The 26,026-nt window shown below is 39.4% G+C and overlaps 1 protein-coding gene across 3 annotated transcripts in view; it reads right to left on the bottom strand.

The window, feature by feature from the left end:
- Positions 1-26,026, bottom strand: part of LOC122804506 (synaptotagmin-like protein 2) — a 3,492,381-nt gene that overhangs the window by 80,888 nt on the left and 3,385,467 nt on the right. The window lies entirely within an intron of this gene.

Below are 26,026 nucleotides of genomic sequence, written 5' to 3'. Positions count from 1 at the left end.
TTGTATTTACTAACCATTGTGACCACAACTTACACCACCCACCTCACCCAGCTGTTTACTCCTACCCCCCTCATATTCATATCCCAGTTTTCTAGCGCCTCTTTATCTGACATGTCTCTCTACAAAGCTGCATTCCATGCTTTTCTTAAAAATTACTGCACCCTTACTCTTCCTGTTTAACCACCTTACAACTTACTATACATTAATCAGTCTTGTACATGTCTCTCACTATGTGCTCCACCTCTAACCAATCAAATCATTCCACTTTATCAATAATCACTTCCAGTATATACAAAGATTCACCCAATATTTACTTTATATTCAGATTACTAAAGCCTCACACCTACCACACAAAAATAAAACTAACTGCTACAGTTAAACCAAAACAAGCTTATCAAACATATCCATTTTTCTCTCTCACCATTCTCTGGAGATATCCGTCCCAGCCCCAGCCCTTCTTCCCATCCTGACTCCCTAGTAGCCTCCAAAATTCATCCCAAGCCAACCCCTCCCTACTCAGAATGCCCATCTCCTTCCAAAATGGGGACATCACCAAAACCATCAAAACCCAACCCACCTATCTCAAACTCACCCAAACAGCTAAAATTGATTTCCTTAAATGCTTGTAGCATTTATAATAATATTTCAGAACTCCATGCTTAGATCCCTGACAGTACACCAGATATTATTGCCATAACTGAAACACGGCTCTCAACTGTCCAGATTTTTGCCTCACATTTTTGGTCTGTTTGTCATAAAATTTTTCTGGCAAATTATTGAGGACTTAAGCCAGAAAATGACAGACATTTGAGTTTCAGATTTCATACCCATTTAAAAAATTCACACTAATACAAACTTGGTTATTCTATCAACTTTCTAAAATTGTAAGAGCAATATTTAAAAACTGTCCCTATTTTTGGGCCTTTTTCTCCAGTTATTTATGGCTTTGTCCAGATTTCTTGCTCTAACAGGTTGAGAAGTATGCTTGACTCTGAAGTATCACTCCCTGGTTATATCATCATCAGGGCTGATAGAACTCAAAACGGTGGTGGAGTAGCTTTACTATAACCCAACTATCTTAAAAACCTACTCTACAATAAACCTATTCTCAAATTTCATAACGCTGAACTCATCTCCCATATTAAACTAAATAACCATAAGCAACTATACATTATTATAATACTCTATTTTCGCCCAGGAAATAATGCTACAACCCTAAAAAATATCTTAAACTGGAGCTCACATACACTTTCTAATGAAAAGATAATACTAGGTGGCATTCATTTTGATTGGAAAATTATAATATTCATCGACTAGCCTAAACCTATTTGGATTCACTCAACTCATTTCCTCCTCCACACACATTATAACTATCCCAAAAACAGTGTCTCAATTCTCGACTGCATATTGGTGTCCAATTCCACTAAGTATGTCTCCAGTGATCACCTCCCTATATATGCAAACAGACTCAGTACCCATCATGTCAAACACTACCTACGCGAAACTTCCAATATACTCAGTAGTTTTAACCCTGATGCACTTAGCATAATTCTAAGCCCCTTTAGCTGATGTATAGGTTCATAGGTGTTTACTAGGCTAATGACCACAAGAGCCCTTTTAACCCTAGCAATGCATTCCAAATTTCTGACAAATTGTGATACCCTTGATAAGTGTAAGAATGGGCCTGGGATATGAACCATTTACAAGTCACATGTGTCCATTAGAGACATAGGTGCCAAACCCAGGGATGAATTTCTGGTTTCCCATCCAGTTGTCCAAGTTGCACTTGAATTGGGTTAGGGAAGAACTCTGCTTCACATGGATGGGGAGCCTATTCCATAAACGTGGTAGTCACTGGGATACATACATATCTCACTAGCAGGTCCTATTTATACCACAGGCAAGGTTTAAGTCTTTAGAATGGATAATTCTAGTGGTGCTTGTTTTGTGGATATGCAGAAGGTCCATCAGAGTGGGGTCTGACAATGCCCTGTATGCCAGGCATAGATCTCCCCTCAAAAGCATGTAGGAGACAGAATACAGGGGTAGGGCCTTAAGGCAATTTGCACAGGACATCTATCCTGAAAATGTTTCACTCGACAAAGCTGGACACAAATTTAACTCACTTTACCTGAAAAACTTCAATACTCTGGCTCCAACTAGAGAAAAGAATAACCATACTTCTCAGTTATCCACTCAAAGCAGGCAGCTAATGTATGAAAGAGATGGAGCTTGCAAAGAATGGTTAAATGTAGATCTTCTGAAAGCCTACAACACTTTGAAGAACTACATAACCATACTAAAAGACAGATTATCATAGACAAGAAAACCTACTTCAGTAACCCCTTACTAAATCAGTCTTTCAACCCTAAAAAATATGCTCCACTGTGCAACATCCACCACTCCTTATCCTGCTCCAAATAACAGTCCCTCTGAAATAGTTTCCCAGTTTAACACAGATTTTATAGAAAGCATTAAAGCCCTTACTAAAAAGATTTTCCTCCCAACAATCTTGACATGCCCTGCCCTCAGACAGCAAACACCCACTATATCACCCTAAAACCCATCCCAACCTCTTACATCAAATTACAATGTCTTACAGTTCCTAGCCTATCCTGTATCAACATATTCTTCTGGAAAAGCCCTGACCTTCAAATAGCATGGTTTTAGACCTGTCCACAACACTAACATGTCCTTATTAACTTTCACAGAAACTATTAGCAAAGCCAGAGACAAAGGCAAACTTGTTTCCACTTATTCCTTCATGTCCCTAAAACTTTTGATATAGTCTCTCACCAAGAACTCCTCTACCAACTGTCTTCCCTCAGACTATCACAACCCACAATATTATGGTTTAACTATTAACTGATAGATACCAGTCTGTTAAATGGCTCTCCACTTTTTCTCCTTTCCTTTGTGTCAATACTGGTGTGCCACGGGGCTCCATTCTCAGCCATCTACTCTAATATATTCACTAACATTTTACAGAAATCCTGAAAGTAAGCTTCCTCCATACAATACGTTGATGATTCTACCCTAATATGCATTTATGACAACCCAATACATCTTTAGAGAATTACTCAGGAAGCCTTTAACTCCATTTAAAGTTAGCTGTAGGATAATCACCTGCTAGTACTTATCCTCTCACTCCCCTACTTATCACTTCACAGTTTAGTCTGCTACAAATCCTCCTCCTTCATACATATCTCCTACTCCCCTTACAGGTTGTTTCACTTAAATTTTACTTCAGCTCTCTAACAGGTCCAACAACTTACTTTTCCTAGTCCCTTATTCACTCCTTACTCCATCCCAGTACCACTTTCCCACCTTAGGCCATGGCGTTTGCAACCCTATCCATTTACCTCTTGCCTCCATTACTTCTCTTTCTCATTCTTACATCTTGTACTACTCCATTACCACCTGTCCATAGGGATCCCACTAATCCCTATACTAACGGTTTCTCATATCTGCAGTACTCTATTACAATCTCCTCCTCTATCTTTTCCATGAACATCCCTCTGCCTAAAATCAAACTTCCTCCCCCTCACTCTCTAGCATCTAAAACCAAGACAAAGTACTTGACCTACAACCCATTTAAATTCAAACTTTACCAACTTCATGTAGCCCTGCTTCTATCAGGAGACATGCATCCAAACCCTGGGCCCATCCATCACCTCACCATGAATAACTCTACCTCTCCCTACTTAATATACTCATCCTCTCCAAACAAACATATTCCCTTTTGCTCTATGAATGCCTGTAGTGTTCTAAATAAAGTTAGTGAAATAAATGCCTGTATAGCCTTCCACACCCCTGATGTCATCATCCTAACAGAGATTTGGCTAAAACCCCAAACCTCTGATAAACACATTCTCCCCCCCTGGTTATAATATACTCTGCATAGATCGCCAAAACAAAAAAGGGGGTGGTGTAGCCATCCTCTACTCCAACCACCTCACCATTACAAGTATTATGAAACCTATCCCATCCTTTTCTCTTGCTGAACTACTTACAGCTAACATTAAAATCAATGACCACACCACTATCACAGTAGCAGCCATCTATATTCCTCCAGAAGACAATATTCCTCTGCTCGAAAATATTCTTTCATACTTTTCTCAACACATCTCCAATTAAACTATCCTCCTTGGGGGTGTCAACATTAACTGGTTAACTCTCAGTAATCCAAACTCTAATACTCATATTAATTTATATGGCTTTACACAGCTAATCTCCCAACCTACTCATACAAACAACTCTCACACATCTAGTACTTCTATTGACTGGGTACTTGTATCTAATCCTTCCAAATATCATAACCCTGAAATCCTACCAAACACCCTGAGCGATCACTCCCCTATAAAAGTGCTTAGGTTCACTCCCCACTTCTCAAAACCTCCTAGATTTATCACTTGTCGCAAACTCTCTAACTTCCATCCAGAAACTTTTAATGCCCTCCTCTCTAAAATAAACTGGAAATTCCTTACCCAACTCCCACTAGAAGAAGCAGTTCTAGCTCAACTCCACCTTCCTTAGCATCTGAGACTCACTTGCTCCCCCTTGTAAAGTCCGAATTAAGTTCACCATATCTCCGTGGCTTTCAAAAGCCACTCATACCCTTATGATAACTAGAGACAAACTATGGAAAAAATGGTCACAAACTAAGCTCCCTGCAGACTTACAAAAATATAAATAACTCAGAAATCTGAGAAAAAACACATAAACAAAGATAAAAAGGACTTCTATAACAAACCTCCCACAGCCCTAAAATCTAATCCTAAAAAAATTCTGGAACTCAAATATTACATCCTGGTAACCTTAACTCCCCCAATCCATGCCCAGACAAGACATCTGAAGACACTGACACTATCTTCAATATCTATTTTATCGATTCAATATCTAAGCTACTGATCCCTAACCAAAACTCCTCTACTAATAACATCTCCAACTTTTCTGAGCCTACTCCTAATACTATCTCCTCAAATACCTTCTCCCTCAAACCTGTACCTACTAGCTACATCAAAACGCTACTTTCTAAATTAAAACCATGGTCAGCATCAGATGACAATATTCCTTCCACTTTTCTTCTACTAGCAGCTGTCTGTCTTGCTCTCTCTGTACCTATCCTAATTAATCACTCTGTCTCTGAATCTAAAGTCCCTTCCATCTGGAAACAATGCTACACTCTACCTATACACAAAGGAGGTAGCTCCTCTGATATCTCCAACTTTAGACCTATCGCTATCCTCTCCCCTCTCTCTAAAGTATTAGAAAAATGTATTCATAAACAAGTTATGCAGTATCTAATACAGGAAAATCTGCTTACACCCACTCAACACGGCTTCAGACCCAAACATAGCACCACTACAACTCTATTATCCTTCCTCAACACTGTCTCTATAGCTATGGATGACCATAAACTTATTTCTTGCCTATTCTTGGACCTCTCAAAAGATTTCAACACTGTCTCTCACTCTCTTCTGCTGTACAAACTGCATAACCTCAACTTCTCCTCTGATACTGTTGCTTGGTTTTCCAGCTACCTCACTGATGGATCTCAGTCAGTGAGATGGCACTCTACACTCTTCCCTCCTCTCCCTGTAAAAATGGGTGTACCTCAAGGGTCTATCCTAGAGCCTTTACTTTTTAATATCTTTACTAATCGGCTCTATACCTCCTGTCCTCAGTCATCTTTAGTGCAATACGCAGATGACTCTACAGTCACCACAGCCAACTCTCCCTCTAAGCTCTTCTCAGCTACTAGAGTGATCATGGTAAAGGTGAATAGCCTCCATCTTCTTCCTCTAATTCGCCCATGCTGCTAATTACTTCCCACAAAGCAAAGGACGCACTCAGTTTGGAATTAGCTCCACCTGAAGGGCGTCACTTAGATTGTGAGTTCCTTTTATTAGCTATTTTCTTAAAGACGAATCCACAATTGTAGTTGCGTATATCACGCTCCAACTTATTGATTTTTCTTTTTATAATTTCAGTAGAGGCTTCTTGTAGTTTTATATTTAAGTTACAAAGAATGGAATTAAATTTATCAGAGCCAAACTGTTCAGCCAAACCTTTACAGCAGGCTCCTATTTCATCTTTCACTTTATGTCGTTTTACTGCATCTCTCTCCACTAAAATATGCAGCCACTCAATAACACACTTATGAGCAGCCAGAACCCGCTATGTTTCAAACTGCTTGTCTATGGGATCAGACCCACTGAAAGGAGTAGTGGGATTCTTTACAAAATGAAGACCTCATGGAGTCACATCGAGATCTATATAATGCTACAAGCTGAGTATATTAAAGTGTAAACAGTTCTCCTTAAACAACAATCTTTCCAAGGAGTCTAAAGCACCCCGAACATCTTATGGAATATTAGTCAAGTCAGGCTGACCTACACAGTGGAAGGGATTATGTGGCCTCTTATTGGACGCTTCCAATAATATTCTTTCCCAAGGCTTAACAGTTTCAGTCACCCTTGAGGATAAAAATGGATTACCTTCTAATTGTGTCTGTCTTGTCCATCAAGATTCATTCCCTGATCCTGGGTGACTAACTACCTGACCATAAAGTGGAAGACCTATTCTAGCCCAAACATGAATGCACAGAGATTCCTCGTCTTCTTCAATGCCAATGCATTGGATCAGCTGGTTGACACCCCTACAAGAGGTGAAAATATCCTGGACCTGGTTCTAACCAACATGAGTAGCCACTGTAACACTCCTACAGTGTCATCCTGCTTGGTAAGATCCGACTATAAAGTGATCACTTTTGAAGTCACCATCTCCCCTGACCCCCCCCCCCCCCTGTCAGGGTCAAACAAAAAAACTTTTCCAAACCTGACTACAATCTCCTCAGAGCAGGTATAAGCAGCTTCACAGCCACTGTCCCTTCAGCTGGAACTAGACCTAATGTCCAAGCCTACACCAAAAAACTATATGAGCATCTACATAGCTGTATGGACTTCAGCAATACCTGACAGGACCAAATCATCTTCCTCAAGGAAGAGTAAACCTGTCTGGTGGACAGCAGCAATAAACAAACTCTACAATAGAAGGAAAAAATTGCTGTCCAGGGCCAAGAAGAAGCAGGTGCCAAGTTGGAAGCAATCTCTCCTTTGTCTGAACAAGCAAATAAGGTCACTGGTGAAATCCTCTAAGGCTAACTTTGAGTCCAAATTGGCCACATCCACCAAGGACAATCACAAGGCCTTCTTCACATATGTCTGCAATCTCAAAGGCAACACCCAAATCTGCTCTGAAATGGTGGTCAATAATACCACATACACAAATGCCATAGATATAGTCAACCTGCTGGCAGACAGGTTCAGTGAAACAAATCTTCACCCCCCTGTCACCCATCAGTAAACCAGGACATCCCCAGCACCTGCCCCCTTCCCCTCATCATCAGGGAGCAGATCCTTTATGCCCTCTCAAAGACAAAAAAATACAGTCTCCATGAGACCCAATAACATCCCTGGCTGTATCCTAAATGAACTCAGGCATGAGCTCTCAGCTTTGTTAGACACCCTATTCAACCAAAGCCTGAGCACCGGCTTCATCCCAGCTGAATGGAGGACAGTCACTGTCATCCCTCTACACAAAGGTGGAGTGTCCACTGGCCCAGGCAATTATAGGCCCATCAGCCTAACTAGCCTGATCTGCAAGGCCATGGAACGCATTATCATGGACCTTATAAACAAGGACATTGGCAACCTCTAAACGCTTGACCCCACACAGTTTGGTTTTGTCAAAGGGAGATCATGCCTGTTAAACTTGGTCAACTTCTTTGAAACAGTCACCAAAGCCATGGACAAGGGGAAGACAGTGCACACTGTCTACCTTGACCTAGCCAAAGCCTTTGACACTATTCCCCACTTGGGCATAATAGATAAACTCTCTCAGCTAGGTATCAACCCATATGTTATCAGATGGGTAGCTAACTGGCTCACTGATAGAATCCACTCAGTCAAAGTAGGGGAAGCTACCTCTAGTAGTAGACCCGTAATGAGCGGTGTACCCTAAGGGATTTGTCTTGGAGCCTCTACTGTTTGGGATATACTTTTCTGACGTGCAAGACAAAACCAGTGGTCTGTGGCTGACCAAGATTGCAGATGACTGCAAGCTGGGCCCTGCCATAAATTCCCCTAGTGATATGAACATCTTCCAAGAGGGCCTTACCCAAACTAATGACTGGTGTCAGAAGCATAGCCTTAAACTGAATGCCAAGGAATGCATAATTATCCCCTTTGGGGAAAATGTCATCCCACTAATTATCACATTAATAACAACGTACTAAGCATGCAATCAGTTGTGAGGGACTTGGGCACCCAGGTTGATAGCAACCTGAATTTTGACCACCACGTTGCCTCCATTGTATGGAAGGCTTTCTACATGGTCCACTTCATAAATAAGGGTATTTCATCCAGGGACAAGGAGGTCATAACATCTTTGTACGCCTCCCTTATCAGACCCATTACCGAGTACACTGCCCCCTTCGGCATATACCTTGCAAAGCACATGTAGCAGCTGAAGAGACCACAGAGGTTCCTGACCAGGAAACTCCAGGGTCTTAAAACACCTATTCTATACAGATAGGCTAAAAGCCCTGTTCCTCTACTCAGTCTTGTACAGACTACTCAGAGGTGACCTGTTTCTGGCATACAAGGCCATTTCAGACCCAAACTTTGATGGAGTTGCTGCATTTCTGTAAGACAAACTCCACTCACACAACCCACATGCAAGGCCTTAACCTGGTCTGTGACATTAATAGAACTTGTTGGCAGGATAGATTTGTGTCCCAAAGACTCCCCTGTCTGTGGAATAGACTCCCTCTCCATGTCAAGCAGAGTGCCTCTCTAGCTCTCTAAGAGGAACCTGGACGAGTGGATGGGGAACAGAAAATATACCCCTGGGATCACACCTTTATCCCTGCTGGACAGGGGAAACAGGTGCTGATTTTGAGGGAACATGGGCAAAATTCTTGGCTAGGCTTATAAGGGCCTCCGAGCCAATAGCCTAGTATCATCCTATGAACCTACTCAGGCATCTTTTAACTTAGTTGAAACATGGCTCCCCAATAACCAGCTCATCCTTAACCCTAAAAAAACAAAGCTGTTACTCTTCCTACCTAAAAAGTTCAACAATATTAAATCCTCCTTCTCCATACAGTCCGTTAATAACACATCCAGCACTAAGTTCTTAGCCGTAACCATCGTCTGTCAGCTTAAATTTGATTTGCATTTTAATAACTGTATCAAAAAGACTCATTCAGGACTAGGGCTCCTTTACCATAACAAGAAATTCCTTACCTCTGAAGCCAAGATTAGTCTCTCTGTTACTGACCTTCTACCCAGTCTAATGTACAATTATCAAATTCTCACAAATCTTAACTCAGCACTCCTGACCAAACTCGAACCTACCTACAACAAGGATGCTAGATTTGCTGCCCAACATACCTACAAATCCCATCACTGTCTCTCTCTAAAACACCTAAACTGGCTTGAATTACCCCACCAGCTTCTTCTCTCTCAGCTCCAGATCATCCATTCTATCCTATACCAGCCTTCCTACTGCCCAGCACTATCCCCTCTCAGCTCCCATTATTCTCTCTCCAGACCTCTCCAAAGCTCTAACCAAGACTTACTACAAATCTACAAACCCAAGTCTAAATTTGGACACATGTACAGCTATCACCCCACTATTGCCTGGAATAGGCTCCCAGTAGAAATCAGGACCCTTACACATCCTAAACAATTTAAGACAGACACCAAAGAGCACTTTGAAAGTCACTGGTCCTGCCACTGCACTCTCCCTCCTTAAGCATCCCCTACTTCTCATACATTAATCTACTTTCTGCCCTTAACTCACTCTTCTCACTAGCTCTCTCTAATCTTCCTTGACTACTCTTTCTAGTGTCTTCTAAAATCTATTAAGCAAATCACCTCACAGAAACATTCTATTGTAATTGTCTTGCCTTCATGCAACTGCATTATGATAAAAGTGGGTTTTTGTAACCACTTACCCCAAAAATTATATTCATCTTAATGACGTATTTCTTCTTATACATCTTGAAATAGCTTTGCTATATGATTATTGACACTGTATAACACTGCATTGCTACTTAATGCCTTGTAATAATCCTGTAACATTGCTGTTTAATACTAATTTATAATCTAAAACAATAAGTGAGGTCACTGAAAAACCAATCAGTAAAAACAAAATGAAAACTCCAGCAAAGCTAGAACTTCCACTAAGTGACCTCCCAAACCTCTTGAATCAGAGGCACATGGGATACATGCAAATGACCCTTATGAACATCAGGTGTTTCAGCTAATTGGCGATTCTGAATGCCCATGACTTGTTTCATCATTTTAATGGACAATTTCAGGCCAATAAAGCCAAACCCCACTAGCTGTGGATATGCATATTTCGGCCTTATGACCTCGCCAGCACAGCACAAGTAGAGGGATATTTTTGCAGTGAACCTAACGATAATGGACATCAGCTGGGTATAACAGCCCTGTGCTTCTTATGCTTAGTCAAACACTGCTTGTGCTGTGCTGACAAGGTCATAACAATGCCGAAATATGCATATCCACAGCTAGTGGGGTTTGGCTTTATTGGCCTGAAATTGTCCATTAAAATGACGAAACAAGTCATGGGCATTCAGAATTGCCAATTTGCTGAAACACCTGATGTTCATAAGGGTCATTTGCATGTATCCCATGTGCCTCTGATACGAGAGGTTTGGGAGGTCACTTAGTGGAAGTTCTAGCTTTGTTGGAGTTTTCATAATGCTAATTTATAATGAAAATTGTATAATATGTTGGAGCTTTTCTCCCCAGGCCTCCGCTGAAAAAGGGCTCTTCAGCTCAGTTGGAGAATCCCTGTCAACAAATGTAAAATAAATAATAAATAAAATAAATAAAATACTATATACTAAAAAAACTAAATTAGTTTTTTTCCCAAAATCTCATTTCCATGAAAAAACAACTTAAAAATTTCTTCCTTAAACAATACCATGATTGAAATTACCCCACATACAAAACTACTTGGCATAACACTTAACAAGAATCTTAAATTCAATTTAGATAAACGCAACAGCATCAAGAAAACCCGAAGTGAAGGATTCGTTGTAGAAAAATCTAACTCAGAAACACCACAGCAGGACAGAGCAACGGACATCCCAATTAAGGAGAAACCAGTGGAAAAGGAAGCAACTGGTCAGTTGCCATATGAAGGCATTTTGGAGCCTTCCACGGGAAACCAGTATAAACTTTCACTTGAAGCTGGACAGCAAGGGAAGGAACAGGAAACTGTGGTAACTCTGATGCAGTCTATGCTGAGGAGTGACAGGCCAGTGAGATCCCACGTGACAGAGCAATGGATGACACAGGACAAAACTGATGAGAATGTACCACAGGAAGAGATCAATGAAAGAAACAGACTGCAAAAGATCAATAAAACCCAAAAAGTCAGAAGTTTGATAAAACAAATGAACACAGTCATTAGCACTTTCCACAGAGATCCATGTGATATAACAGAAATAAACAGGATATATTTCTGTGCAGCTAAAATAATAATAGTAAAATTCTACCACAAGAACACAAGGTAGTAAGGGAAAGGAAGAGGAGAAATCAAATACCATCATGGAAGTATTAAACAGAGAAAACTATAAAGCAATTAAGACAAGAAGTGTCAGTGTTAGAAGAGTATAGAAGGAGGAACAGATCAACAAAAATACTCAGAAAGATAGACATGATAAAAGCAACAAGCAGTATTAAAACAGATCAGGATTTATCATGCACTATCACACATAATAAACTAAAAATATCAGCACAGGCAGGAAAAACTTAAAAGATAAACAGATAAACAGATAAATATAAGGGAACTGTACAAGATAAGCAATTTATTAATGACATAAAAGTTTTATAGAGAACTGGGAAATAAGGTAAAAGGAACAGAAAGACCACCAAAAAGAAGAAATAGATACATTTCAGAGAAGTATTTATGAAGATCCTGTGGGACATAACAAAGATGCTAAATGGATAGAAAAAGTAAAAGAAAGAATAAGAAGTTCAAAGGTACAGGATATGAAATGAGATGAAGAAAAGCCAGAGAAGATTGAAACAAAGTTAAGAAAAGCCTGTAATTGGAAAACCCCAGGCTCAGATGCAGTACCTACCTTCCGGTTAAAAGTATTTACATCTTTGCATGAAGACTTAGCCATGAGTAAGAACTATTTATATACACACCTGAACAGACATCAACCTGGCTAACAACAGAAAATACAAAACTTCTACTTATGAGTGTACCTGCAAGCTACCCTAAAAATTATAGACCAATAACTTGCCTGCCGACAACGTATAAACTATACACTGGAATTGATGCAGACAGAGGTTATAGTCATTTAGAAGAAAATTCAATTATGGCAATAGAACAAAAGGGTAATAAAAGAAAGTCATATGGAACAAAGGATCATCTGTTGCTAAATAAAGTCATAGTGGAGAACTGTAAAAAAGGGGAAGAATCTAAGTATGGCATAGATTAACTACAAAAAACATTTGACAGTATCCCACATTCATGGATAAAAGATTGCTTAAAAATGTATAAGATGCACCCTACACTGATCGATTACATCACAGTAACCATGAAACAGTGGCAGACCACTTTGCAATTAAGCCAAGATAAAGGACAAATTATTATTCCAGGGATAAAAAATCCAAAAGGCGATATTCCAGGGTGACTCCCTGTCACTACTGCAATTCTGTCTTGCCCTTAACCCATTAAGCTGTCTGCTTAACAGATTAGGCCATGGCTATAATTTGGCTCTCAGAAAACAACAAAGTATAAAGACCTCTGATCTTCTCTTTGTCGATGATTTAAAGCTGTATAGCTCATCAGATGAGGAACTGAAAGCACAACTGCAAGTAGTCAAAACTTTTTCAGATGATTTAAGAATGTCATTTGGTCTTGGTAAATGTGCAAAAGCAACCTTTAAACCAGGAAAGCTGCAGCACCAATAAAACATCAGTTTGGGACAAGAATGTGATATAAAAGAACTTGAGCAAGCTGGAGTGTATACATATTTGGGAATTTATGAAACATCAACAATAAAACATGAACAAATGTGAATAAAACTTATTACAGAATATTTTAGAAGACTTAAATTAATCCTGAGAACAGCGTTGACATCCAGGAACAAAAATCAAGCTATAAACCAATTTGCCCCTAACTAGTTTGTCCTAACTTACAGTTTTGGAATGGCCCCAAAAGGTGTTGAATAGATTAGACAGAAAAACAAGAAGGATGCTTTATGCTCATCAAATGATTTATAGAAATCAGTGCAAACCAAGATTATATATTCCCCATTCCGAAGGAGGTATGGGCCTCCTTGAAATTGATTACATGTATAGATCTGCAATCGTTGGACTGCATACATATCTGTTGACCTCACAAGACCCAAATATAGTGAAAGTTTTGAAACATGAGGAGAATAAATTTAAGATGGCTTCCCTTATTAGTCTAGCAGAAGAATATCGGCATAAAGCAGGAATGGAAATAAAACTAGAAGTAGATAAAAATCCGGCAGCAACTGAATGTGCCAAAAAAACAAAGGAAAAAATATAAGGTGAAGGATCAGATGAGATGGCAAGAAATGTGGAAAATGCATAAATGTAGTTGCAAGTATAGAAAACTCCTGGAAGAACCTCATGTTGATCAGGGTCGAATGCAGGAATGGGTAAGGAAAGGTAAATTCAAACCAAAAGATGAAAGGTTAATATTGGCAGCCCAAGATAGTGGGCTATGTACACATTGGTTTACAAGGTCCATTGAACATGTGGGAGAAACAGACAAATGTAGGTTTTGTAAAACAGAATTGGGATGGTTGTAACATACTAATGGCAGAAGGACTGTATGCTGAAAGGCATAATAATGTGGCAAAATTGTTGCACTGGGGATTGTGCAAACATTATAATACTGAAGTAGCTGAAAAACACTGGAAACATTAGTCACAAAGAATTATAGAAAATGATGAAGTGTACATTACATGGGATCATCCGTTACCAATAGTTCAAAAGAAAGATGCTAGAAAACTGGCTATAGTGGTCCATGAAAAGAAGACAAAAGTAACATTGATCCTTGAAATTGCTAAACCCAGTGACTACAGTGTCTCATGTGCACAGAGACACAAAGTCATAAAATATCAGGATTTGGAGGCAGAAATGAGAGCAATGTGGAAGAAAGATACCCAGATAGTTCCAATAGTAGTAGGAGCAACAGGTCTTAAAAGAATCTACAGTCGTATTTAGATACGTTACCAATACTTGTAACTCCATACGAATTGCAGGAGGAGTCATTACTGGGCATACTGTGAGTGCTGCGAAGGTCATATCTGGCTGACATCAAAGACTGAAACAATATTAATTTCATGAACTTTAATTATACTTTGACTTAGGAATGGGGTCTATTTCAGTCACGGTATACGAAACCCAAAAGACTTGGAGAAATTAAAAAAAGGAATCTGCACTCTTAATTTATAGCCCCCAAAATGCAGCACAACAAAGCACTACTTCCCTGCTTTCATAGGTTCATAGCTAAGTGCTAGGCTACCTGCCCTGACAGGTCGTTTTAAGCCTAGTCAACTTCCTTTTCAAAGGTGAGAATCAAACCCTGTACTTTGTGACTGCAAGGTAAACAAATCCTTGTTAAAGGATTTAAAGTGTGCTCATTCCAGTTACAGGGCCTCAAAAGAGTTGCCAGATTCACCTAATTAATTACTACTATTATTTTAAAATATAATAAGGTACTTGTTTTTCTTAAACTTTATATTGCTGTTCTACTGTATGAGAAGCCGCAGTAGTGTTGTCGCCTCACAGCAAGATGTTCTCCCGTTCAATTTTTGGCTGGAGCACCTTCTGAGTGGAGTCTGCATGTCCCTCCCCGCGGTCAAGTGGCGTTCGAAAGACATGCATAAATGGGCGTGCCTTCGTTGAAGGTTGGGCGTCGGGCTGGCACCTCGGCACCATAAAAATTGACTGCCAATAATTAGCAGACCAGAGTTCCGCTGTGGCAACCCCTAACCGGGAAAAGCCGAAAGAAAAACAACAACATATTGCTGTTCTACTGTTCTAGAAACAAAGGAACAATAGAAAGACTTGTATGTTATTTCTTCTTTAATATCCAATATAAACAATCATGCTTTCACAATTTTAAATTCTACAATACCTTCCTCATGCAAAGCCACACTGTCATGTATACGATTGCAACCTACTTTCTATAGTCATGTATATCACATTAGAGAATGGGTGACCCAACCATCTTCGCCATGGAGAACAAATGTTTTCCAGCATGGTGTTAATGTATAGGTAATGCCCACTGAAAAACAAGTCTGCTTTTCGAGGCTGCAGTGAAGTTGGACAGTAAAAAAAAATGGCTGCCATTATTTATGTTCTATAAACAGTGCTTTGCTGTTTAACTAGTGTAAAACTAAAAGAGAAAGTAAAATAAAAAGAAAAGCATGTATATGCATTTGTGTGCATGACTGAGAGAGTAAGAGAGAAGTAGAGTTAGAGCTGAGTACAACAGGTAGCTCATCAGCATGTTTTTGTTAAACATTAAGAGGTACAAAACTCTCAAAATACTGGGATATCAATTGACAGCTCCATGAAGCAGACGCAGGGACAGTAAACAGAGGGAGGGGATTGCAACACCTTGCATTTTTTTTATTTATTTGCTTACAAGGAGACATCTGAGAATGTGTTCACTCAACAAAGTGGCCGTTAGGTGCTGTGTGTGTTTTCTATCACGACCAGCCCTACTCATAGATGCCATACATTTAGGGGCAGTAGGTACCTCAGTTGAAAGAAAATGTGTCCACTATACAATATATACTCCAAAGGGGGGGGGGGCACATCAGTTGACCTGACAACATTAAAGTCACCTTACATTAACTATAAACGTTGCAACATAGTTGGGTGTAGTGACCTCGCAACATTCAAATGTAGGAGTGAAGCCACTTGAAGGAAATCTTTTTTTTTAATTTACAGAACAAGAAATAATCAGGGACTTTCTGCAGAGTTCAGGACACAGATGACAGAAAATGGTGTGGTTAGTTAGGTGTTATTACTATTTTTACACAGGCAGCGATCAGACATTTTTGGCAATATTTTTGCTTTGTGATTTATGAGGACATTTTGAGTTGAGAGGAATAGAGTAGAAAGATAGGTTTTATTATTATATTTGCGATAATGCTGGAAGCAATCAACTAGATATTTTTGGAAGTATTTCTCTGGCTTTGTGATTTGTGTGGAGCAACTTGGATTGGAATACTTTAATGTGTAACAACTTGTTTGTGTGGAATCAGGAGATGAAATATTACATAGTCCTTAGATGTCATGGCTATAATTTCTTGGTGGGGTTTGAGGCTGTCTGGATGAAGATAACTGTCCTTGTTGTCATTTGCACAGTTTACATAATCACTATGTGACCTTGAAGGACTAGTATGCATTTGTCAGAAGAAACACTATCTACTTAACTAGACACCTGATATGCACGGATAGAGGAAGCATAACTGCTGTGGTTGTTGTCTGTGCAGGAAAATGACTAGCTACCGGCTGCTGTATGCGATTATTTGACTTTGCAGGACTAATGAGATTAAAGCAATGTATAATATTTTAATGTGTGGCAACTGTTTGGAACAAAGGTGACTACATTACACAGTTATCCTCTTTTATTAATCAGATGTTTGAATTGTACAGAGAAGTGGCTGTGGCTATAACTGCTTGTTGGGGGTTGTCTGGAGGAAAGCCAGTGACCCTGTTGACAGTTGCACAGTTTAGCAGTCATCTCTCATTTTTTGGAGAGATAAATGCATCACAGAGTACCCACATCAGAACTTCTGGTTTTGTGGCTAATGTCCAACACCAAGACTTTATAAGTGGATTTTATCGAGGGCTTAGTAATTGCCTCTTCCTTGAACCTGACATGGTGTAAAACTAGTCCTGCACACAACTGTGTAGACAGAAGGTCACTGTACTTGTGTGTGGGGCTGGGGTGGGGGAGACAATATTATCATTTTTTTATAATTCTCCCCAACCCTCAGAGATGACTATATCCTGTGGTAGGCTGGAGACAGTGTGGTCATTATTTCTTTAGCTCTCCTCAAAAACTTCAGAGTGGTGCATGGAGGGTCACTGTAGCTTGTATATGAGCTCTGTACTGTCTATAAGTAACAAACTGGAAACATTAATGTATTTTTTCATTTTCCTCAGCATCAAACATATATTACATATACAGGTGGTTATCATTTGGGGAGTGTAAATAAGCATGCTGTTTAGATACGCCTAACAACAAATATGTGTTGTTTATCTCTTTTTTTTCAGTTTTGTCCCAGTCTTACATCAGAAAGGTACACAGAATGTGGCTGTTTTTAGGGAGTGAGGAGGTATGCTATATATAAATATGTCCGCAGGAGTAGCAGCTTGAATATATGACTGTGGGAATTTGGACCTTAAATTTAATCTGAATTTAACACCAGAGGGGGATACACAGAAAGTGACTAATTTTCAGATATGATATATTTATCCTCAAAAGCATTTGTCTTCTCAGCTTATTGTAAACTGGTGTTTCATCAGCTTTAAGCATTAAAAGTTGGATACAGCTTACTTCTTCCTTAAAATAAAAATGTAAGACTAAATTTATTTTTTCATATGCACGATTTTTGTTCAGGCCAACATTGAATCAGAACATTGGAAATAAGCTCTAAAATGAACCACAGAGCATTTTAACCCCATGACTTCTGTCTGCTTAGCATCCCCCAGACCCCCAGAATAATTTAATTATTAGGGTGTGTTGAAAGAATGCAGAGAATGCAAAGATGAAGAGTAACACTGAATTTCTTTCTTCGATCATGGTATTCATTCAGGACATTCCTGAATAAAAAGGTTGATCAAAAAACTGTAAAATCCAACTCAGAGCATCTAGAAACCATGCGACTTTTGGGAACCTAGCAGGTCCCAAACCCGTACCGTAATACATTTATTTCAACTGCAATTATTACAATGTAGTTAGTTTTGGTCATTTAGGATGTGCAGGAAGGATGCAGGAAAAAAACAAAGCTGAAGAGTAAGGCTAAATTTCTTTCTTTGATCATGTGGCTCTTGTTAAAGTGGGCTTTTGTCACACGTTCATTTTTGATTGACATAATAGTTTAAGCAAGTGGATCCATGTCCAGTGCACCTTATCAAAAGAAAACTCACCTGTGGAGCCACAGTCTTCTCATTAAAAATCTAGAGGACTTTTCTGTATCACTGCTACTCCTTAGCAGGGAACAGACTAGACTGAAGGAAAAGCCTTTAACTTCCAAACAGAGTAGTGAGGAATGACTGACTAACTCCTTTTATAGCATAGGGGTAATTTCTGTATTAATTTTGTTTATATAATTAAATTTTCCTCTTTGGCTCAAGCTGTGGCTGGCAGTTTAGCAGAGAGGATTAAAAGCTGACCTGGTCCATAAGCTTAATCCTGCAGTTATGGGTTTGAATCTTTCTCTCTCCACATGTGAACCATGCTTCCCTGAGTAGGACCCTCCACCAGACAGCACCCTGTCTCAGACTGAAAGGAGACACATATATGTATTGGATTTATTTACAAATGAAAAAAAAAGTCTAAAGGATCAGCATAGCCACCCAATTAACAAAGTATTAATAAACTATAAGATAGGATTTGCAGATGATGCCAATACTCCTCATTTTGTCTTGTGAACTGATATGTGGCATTACAAATTGGAATTATTGCTAGAGGCTTCTCGGATTCTAAATATGCAGCGGCTTCTATATATTTTGTAAAGTAGATTATAATCTTAACAGACTAAAAATCCCAAGCAGTAAGAAAACTTTGTTTTATAATGAGCAGAAGACGCTTACAGACAATTATTCTGTTTTGATGCATATGTCCTCCTATTTTGCTGTATAAAATGAAAGGTATTTTGCATACAGCATGCACTTCAACTAAGCAAACTGACTCCTGTAGGTACAAATGGCACAAAATGGGTCAGAATCTTACAAAGACTAAAGCCCAGGGGGAGACTAAAAAGTTGCTTTTACAGCACTAATTTGTGCGCATATAATCATCTCCAGGAACACTGCAGTGATAAGAAAATATTCTGCAAATGTTTTTACAGTCTGTGAAGATCATTATTTTGTAAAAAAAAATCAGTTATTCACAATACTTGTTGTTAATGCTTGGCTAAGCCTTAGAACTCGGCATGCAAATTTTCCTGCATTTCATTTCTGAATGATGTATAATCTTGCCAGATGTACGCAGATGAATCAAACCCCTCAAATATGCATTACAATTGAATGCTGATTAGCAAAATGATGACCATGATCACTCATACTAGCATCTGTTGTCAAACATTAGATTGCAAATGTGTCTAAAAATGTACAGTCTTAATAACAAACTATGGCAGGCAAACTGCACAGGATAGCTGAAACATGAGAGAAGTGTACAGTTGTACTGAAAAAAATACCACTGCCTTTTCTTTACAGCACTGTAACCCCTCAGGCTCCCTGTGCACATATTCACATATGCATCACTGAAATAATGAAGTCTTTTCTACTATTCTGTTGGGTGATTCTTCCACATCACAGAACCTGCCTATAGCCAGAATTTGACACTGTTCACATCACTCTAAGCCTCTGTTCATCAAGCTAATCAGTAGTGCAGTGATCGTCCTTCCTTGTAAACCAATATGCTTTTCCTTGCTAGTTTAAGAATTTATGTGGAAATTATCACAAGATTTAAATGAAAGCAAATAACCACTGTTAAGTTAATGTGCAGTTTTGATGAACAGGCATTAGCTCGCTGCCAAATATTCCATTTGATTAACTAAGAGAGTCAAATGACCAAATTAACTCATTATTTAAATTTGCAAAATATGTCACACATACGGAAAGCAGACATGAGAAAGTAGTAGCTGGTGTGTGAAAATAATGAATGGGCATGTCGTACAATAGTGACTGGAATAGGTTCATAGATTCAAAGGGGTTTACTAGGCTAACAACCACAAGGGCGTTTTTAAGCCTAGCCATGCATCCCAAATCTCTGACAAGTTCTGGTACCCTTGATAAGTGTAAGCAGGGGTTTGGGGATGAAACATTTGCAAGCAGGGGTCTGGGAAATGAACTATTTACAGGTTGCCTGTATCCATTAGAGATACAAGTGCCAAACCAGGGATGAATTTCCTGTTCCCCATCCAATTATCCAAGTTGCACTTGAATTTTTATAGGGAGGAACTCTGCTTCACATGGATGGGGAACCTGTTCCAGAGATGGGGTAGTCTCTCAGATACATACGTGTCTCTCTAGCAGTTCCTATTCAAATCACAGGCAAGGTTTAAGTCTTTATGCAGGGTAATTCTCATGCTGTTTATTTGGTGGATATGCAGGAGGTCCATCAGATTGGGGTCTGACATTGCCCTTTATGTCAAGCATAGATCTCCCCTCAAAAGCATGTAGAAGACAGAATACTGGGATAGAGCCTTGTATTCTTTTGTGAGGAACCTCTGTGGATGCTCCAATTGTTGGATATGCCTGTTTAGGTACATACCAAATGGGGCATTAAACTCAATGATGTTTCTGTTGAATGCCAAATATAGTGGAGCAATGACTTCCTTGGACTTAGATGCCATACCTTTGTTTATAAGTTGCACAACATAGAATGATTTCCTCACTACTGTAGACATGTGATGTTCAAAAGACTTGTGTACTGTCTGTGTGTTTTCCTAAGTCCCTGACAACTGGGTCAGCTCTAAGAGTGTGTTGTCAATATGACAGTTACCAGGGGTGGATGATTTCCTGAAGGATACTATTATGCATTTCCTGGCATTTAGTTTTAGTCCATGGGTCTGACGCCCGCTGTTTGTCTATGTCAGCCCTTCCTGGAGAACATTTGTGTCAGTGTGGGATTCAATAACAGCTCCTAATTTGCAATTATCTGCAAATTTTATCAGCCAGAGATCACTGACATTGGCCTTGACTTCAGAGATGTAAATGCCAAAAAGGAGAGCTTCAAGGATCGATCTCTGAGGGACTCCACTTGTGATTGGCCTCTTTGTGGAGGTGGACTCCTCATTTCTAACTTCCTGGGTCCTGTCTCTGAGCCATTTAGCTATCCACTGGGTGACATAAGGGTTTGTACCTAACCTCTTGAGTTTTTAAACAATGGTCGAGTGGGGTATTGTGTCAAATGACTTTTCCAGGTCAAGGTAGGCAGTGCGAAGAATTTTGCCCTCATCCATTGCTTTGGTGACCTTCTCAAAGTAGTCCACCAAGTTGAGTAAGCGTGATCTGCCCTTGACAAACCCAAACTGGGTTGGGTCCAGTGTCCGGAGGTTTAGTATATCTCTATTGATCACCTCCATGATAATTCTTTCCATGGCTTTACACATAAGACTAGTGAGACTTATGGGTCTGTAGTTTCCAAGGTCTGTAGATGGCCCACCTTTGTGCAGAGGGATGACTGTTGTCTTTCTTTATTCATGAGGCACAAAGTCTGTTTGGAGGCTGCAATTAAATAGTAATTCCAGAAGTCTGATAGGTCACATTTCATGCTATTTAGAAGGCATCCTGGGATGTGGTCTGGGCCCATTGATGAAGTGTTCTAGGTCTTAGAGAGAGCATTATGGACCTGTTCCCTAGTGATTGTAGGGGGGATTATATTTGATAATATTTCCTGAGGGAAGGTTGAGGGGGAGAGTAGAGTAAAGTTGGAGCTGAATTTATCAGACATGAGGTTTGCTATATCGTGTGTCTCAGTATAGGTGGTGGCTCCATTTATAATGAGCTCTGCACACAAATGTGCATTGCCTTTGAGGTTGTGGACATAGCTAAAGAATGCTTTGTAGTTGTCCTTGGCCTGGGAGGCCAAACGTACCTCAGATTTGGCTCTGGTAGATTATTTGTCCTCTGAGTTTAGTTTGATAAAAGTGCTTTTATCCTGCTTGGTGCTGCACCTCCTATTTTTGCCATGATTTTCTTCATCCTGTTACACAGATGATTTATTTGGTGATTCCACCAGGGTGGCTTGCTTTTTGAGTTAGCTTTGGTGGGTACAGCTGCCTTTATGCAGCTATTAACATGCTGTACAGGGTTTCTGTGAACTCTTCTGCATAGGCTGATGTGTTCTCAGGGCTTACTGGGGCTTAAAATTTTGCCAGGTTCTGACTTAATAGCATGAGTTTAGCCTTAGAATAGTTCCTGAATATTCCAGGTTTAGCTGGGGGTTCAGGTTTTATTTTTACTTCAAAGGAGACCATTTTGTGGTCTGACCTTACCAGGGATGGCATTACAATAGGGGATTTGCAGCAGTCTCCCATATTGGTGAGGACCAGATCCAGTATGGTTGCACCCCTGGTTGATGCATTGACACTCTGGTCCAGGGAGTTTGTGTTTACAAAATCCAGGAATATCTGTGCATGTACATTTGGTGTCATATAGGATTCTCAGTTAATAGTGAGGTAATTACAGTCAACCATGAATATGGTGTTGGGTTGGGTGGTTAGTGTTTCTAATAAGTTTAAATACATGGTATGGGTTTCCCGGGTCATCGAGAAGGACCTATAGGTTGTAAGGAAGTGGTATTGGATTTTGCCTATGGTGATTTGGACATGTAGCAGCTCAATTGCATTGTCCTGTTTGACCAGCCTTGAAGTATATTTATCTTTGATGTAAATAGAGACACCTCCACCTTTAGTCCCTGTCTGTGTAGTAGCTGGTCTAAATGTGTGGAAGGCATTATAACCTTGCACTGTTGGTGTGCTCTCCGCAGCTTTAAACCATGTCTCAGTGACTGCACAGATGTCAGCATTCTCTAGGGTAGAGAGAGCTTCTAGGGAGTGCAGTTTTTTGTTTAAACTCCTAGTACTGAGCAGTAATACCTTTAGATTTTCTTGGCTTTGATTTGCTATGTTGGAAGTACTTTCAGTTTGGCATTGCCTAAAAAAGGCATTTTGGGAGAGGACAATATTTTATGCAATATTCAAATGCCTGGAGGGGAGAGAATAGTTAAGCCATGTTGTGAAACCATCTTGAGAAAACAACTCCACCTTTCCCAGGACCATAAGCAACAATCATGTAGATTATATGTCATGATCTTAAGCAAATTGCACATTTCTAATGGTGTACTTAATGTTTTGGTACAGTATCATGTCTGGCAGATGGTGCAGAGGGTTAAGGCTATGAGCGGCAGCTCCATTGGTACAGTGTTTGATTCTCTCAGCTCTCATTTCCCTGTGGTGTGATTTTGAGCTTTTGGGTGACTCCTGAAAAGGCACTGTGCTTGTCCATTGGGTTACCTAGTAAACAAATAGGCATTACTTTTCCACAATTTATATTATTTCTATCTGCACATATCCAGCATTTCCGTCATCAAACATTGCATCAATTCTTCCTATTTTTTACCTCTTTTTCAGAAAATGTTGATACAGCCTCTTTTTTTCCCTTTAAAACATTTTTATCTAAACAACATATTTTAACATGTTCTCTACTTTTTCATGTAGCTTTATATTCCTTTTAATGTCACCACATTGTTCTATTTCTTTCTCACATCTTTTGTAATTGTATTATCTACTCTTGCATCACTCTTTTTTTTTTAACTACTCTACCAATCTGCCCGGTTTTCTTTTTGTACTATCATTGTCATGTGCTGTTCCCATAAAATCGTATACTCCCTTTTGATCTCATTTGTTTAGGCAGTCTCTCCAAATAATCTTTTTGTTTCTTTTCTTCCTTTTATTACTTCTCTGTCAAGCCATTTTCTAGCCCACACCACTCTGTGATCTGAAATCTCAGCCATTTTTACCCACCTCTTATTTGTTTCATATTGTTTGAATACATCATTAATCTACATCAGTTCTAAAACTACTCTTTATATGTTGAGTCTCTATTTTTTTCCCTATTTTAACCTTCTCTGTCTTCTAACATCTCATTACTTTTTCCCCTTTTCTAAAATAATTAAAATCCCCCACCTTAATAAATGTCATATTTAAAAGGATAACATTTTTTAAAATTCCTACTACCATCACATTCAATATCTTTATCTCTCCACTTAGTAAACTACAAGAACAAAATTAGCCAAGCTAGAGTTTTCACTGTGTGGTACACCTTAAACCTCCTATAATAGAAGCCCATGGAATATATGCAAATGATCCCTTAAGGTCATCAAGTGCTTTAAGCAAAATGGCTTATGAATGTCCATGACTTTTAACCTTTTTATTTTTAACTATTTGTGGATACATTCAGGACAATAAAGCTATTTCTGTACTTAACTCTAATTCAATTCTCTGCTTTCCGTTTCCTCCTCCTCCTTTTTCTGTGCTCAGTATCTCTGCTATACCTGCACTCATTGACAAGTTCTAGGTTTATCCTCTTCACTCTATTTCTTCACCATCCTTAACCCTACTGCTGTCATTTTGAAACCAATGCGATTGCAACTGTACAATCCAGTGCACAATAGATATTCAAAGTCAAATGCATTGTGGGTGTTCCTTTCTGGTGGTACTCTATGCAGCTTCTAAGCACTGTTATGTCACTGCACCTCTGCACTGTCTAACATCTGAAATACCCTTGTTCCTATTTTGTGGGCATAATACTTGCTCCCTTGATGTGACATAGTTGCCCTAAAACCTTCTCACGTTTCCTATTTTTATATCAGCTAATTTCTTCACTATAGTAGTGCTGGTGACTTGGCAAAATTACTTTCAATGAATGTAGAAAATTAAAAAATTGTTAGCCGAAATTACTCACTGTGCATTCAAGGAGATTTTTTTTTTCTTGTGGGGGCACAAACCCCCTCTGCACCCTCATGTGGGGGACACCACTACTCTCCCAAACTTATTTATATCACTCCAAGGTCACACGCAACACTGAAGAAAGAGACAGACTCCACTGTTGATGAATGTAGTTTCAGAGAATGCACTTTGATCATTCTACATTTGCCAAAACTACCCTCAGTGACCCGAGAAGCTCCCAGTTTCTTTCTACTCCCTCCTCGCATGGGTCCTCTGATCATGGGTGCTATTGAACTTTTACATGATTGCCACAATAGAATGCACCTATGGTAACTGTTCATATTTCCAGCCTCTCTCATGTGGACGAACAGGTGTCCGCTACCCACATTAAAGTTACATTCTCATCTTGAACACCAACCCAGTCTTTGCTCACCCATGTATTATCTGTGGGTGGTGCAGTGGTGCAGCGGTTAACATAGTCACCTCACAGCAAAAGGTTCTCCAGTTCGATTCTTGGCTGGGGTGCTTTCTCTGTGGAGTCTGCATGTCCTTCCCTGTGTTAATATGGGGTTCCTCCAGGTACTAAAGTTTCCTCCCATATTACAAAGACATGCGTCTGGAGCATTTCTTTGCGGGCTTCTGCTGAAAATAGCCTCTGTTCCAGTCAAACTTTCCTAGTCAACAAATGTTAAATAAATAAATAGAATAAATTATGTTAATCTATATGAGGTAGTTTAGTTTGATTGTGCCTGAGTATTGCATCTAGGTGCATTACATTCCCAATATCTGTGCACATAATGAGCTCTGCTGTCAGGAAATGTACATTTTGCAACTACTCTGTATGTCATACATGTTCTGCCACACAACGTTGTTAGATTCGCCCTGGGTTCACTCGTGTGCACAGTTTTAGGTGGAAAATTGTCTATTTATTGCATATACCACATGTACTTTTATTTTATGTTCTATATTTACAGATTGCACAGTGTGTGTTTTACCTGTCCCTATGACAAAAAAAAAAAAAAAGAAAGCCCTTCCTCTCTGTACAAAACAAAGACTGCTCCATACCTGCAACTACAGGAGTATTTTCAAAAAATGACCTTGGTAATTTCAGTGTGCAGGCGTAAGGTAATTCTTGCCTATTTTAATACACTGGTGTCCATGTATTTAACGTAAAAAGCAGCCCCTTCTTAGTGTCAGAAGGTGGTTGTCCATATTCCACTTAGCTGTTTCACT

Source organism: Protopterus annectens, chromosome 1.part1 (genome assembly GCF_019279795.1).
Source record: "Protopterus annectens isolate FY-2018-M chromosome 1.part1, PAN1.0, whole genome shotgun sequence".
NCBI classification, from domain to species: Eukaryota; Metazoa; Chordata; order Ceratodontiformes; family Protopteridae; genus Protopterus; species Protopterus annectens.
The sequence above is the reverse complement of the archived record's forward strand: the minus strand, read 5'-3'. Positions and strand labels throughout refer to the sequence as shown.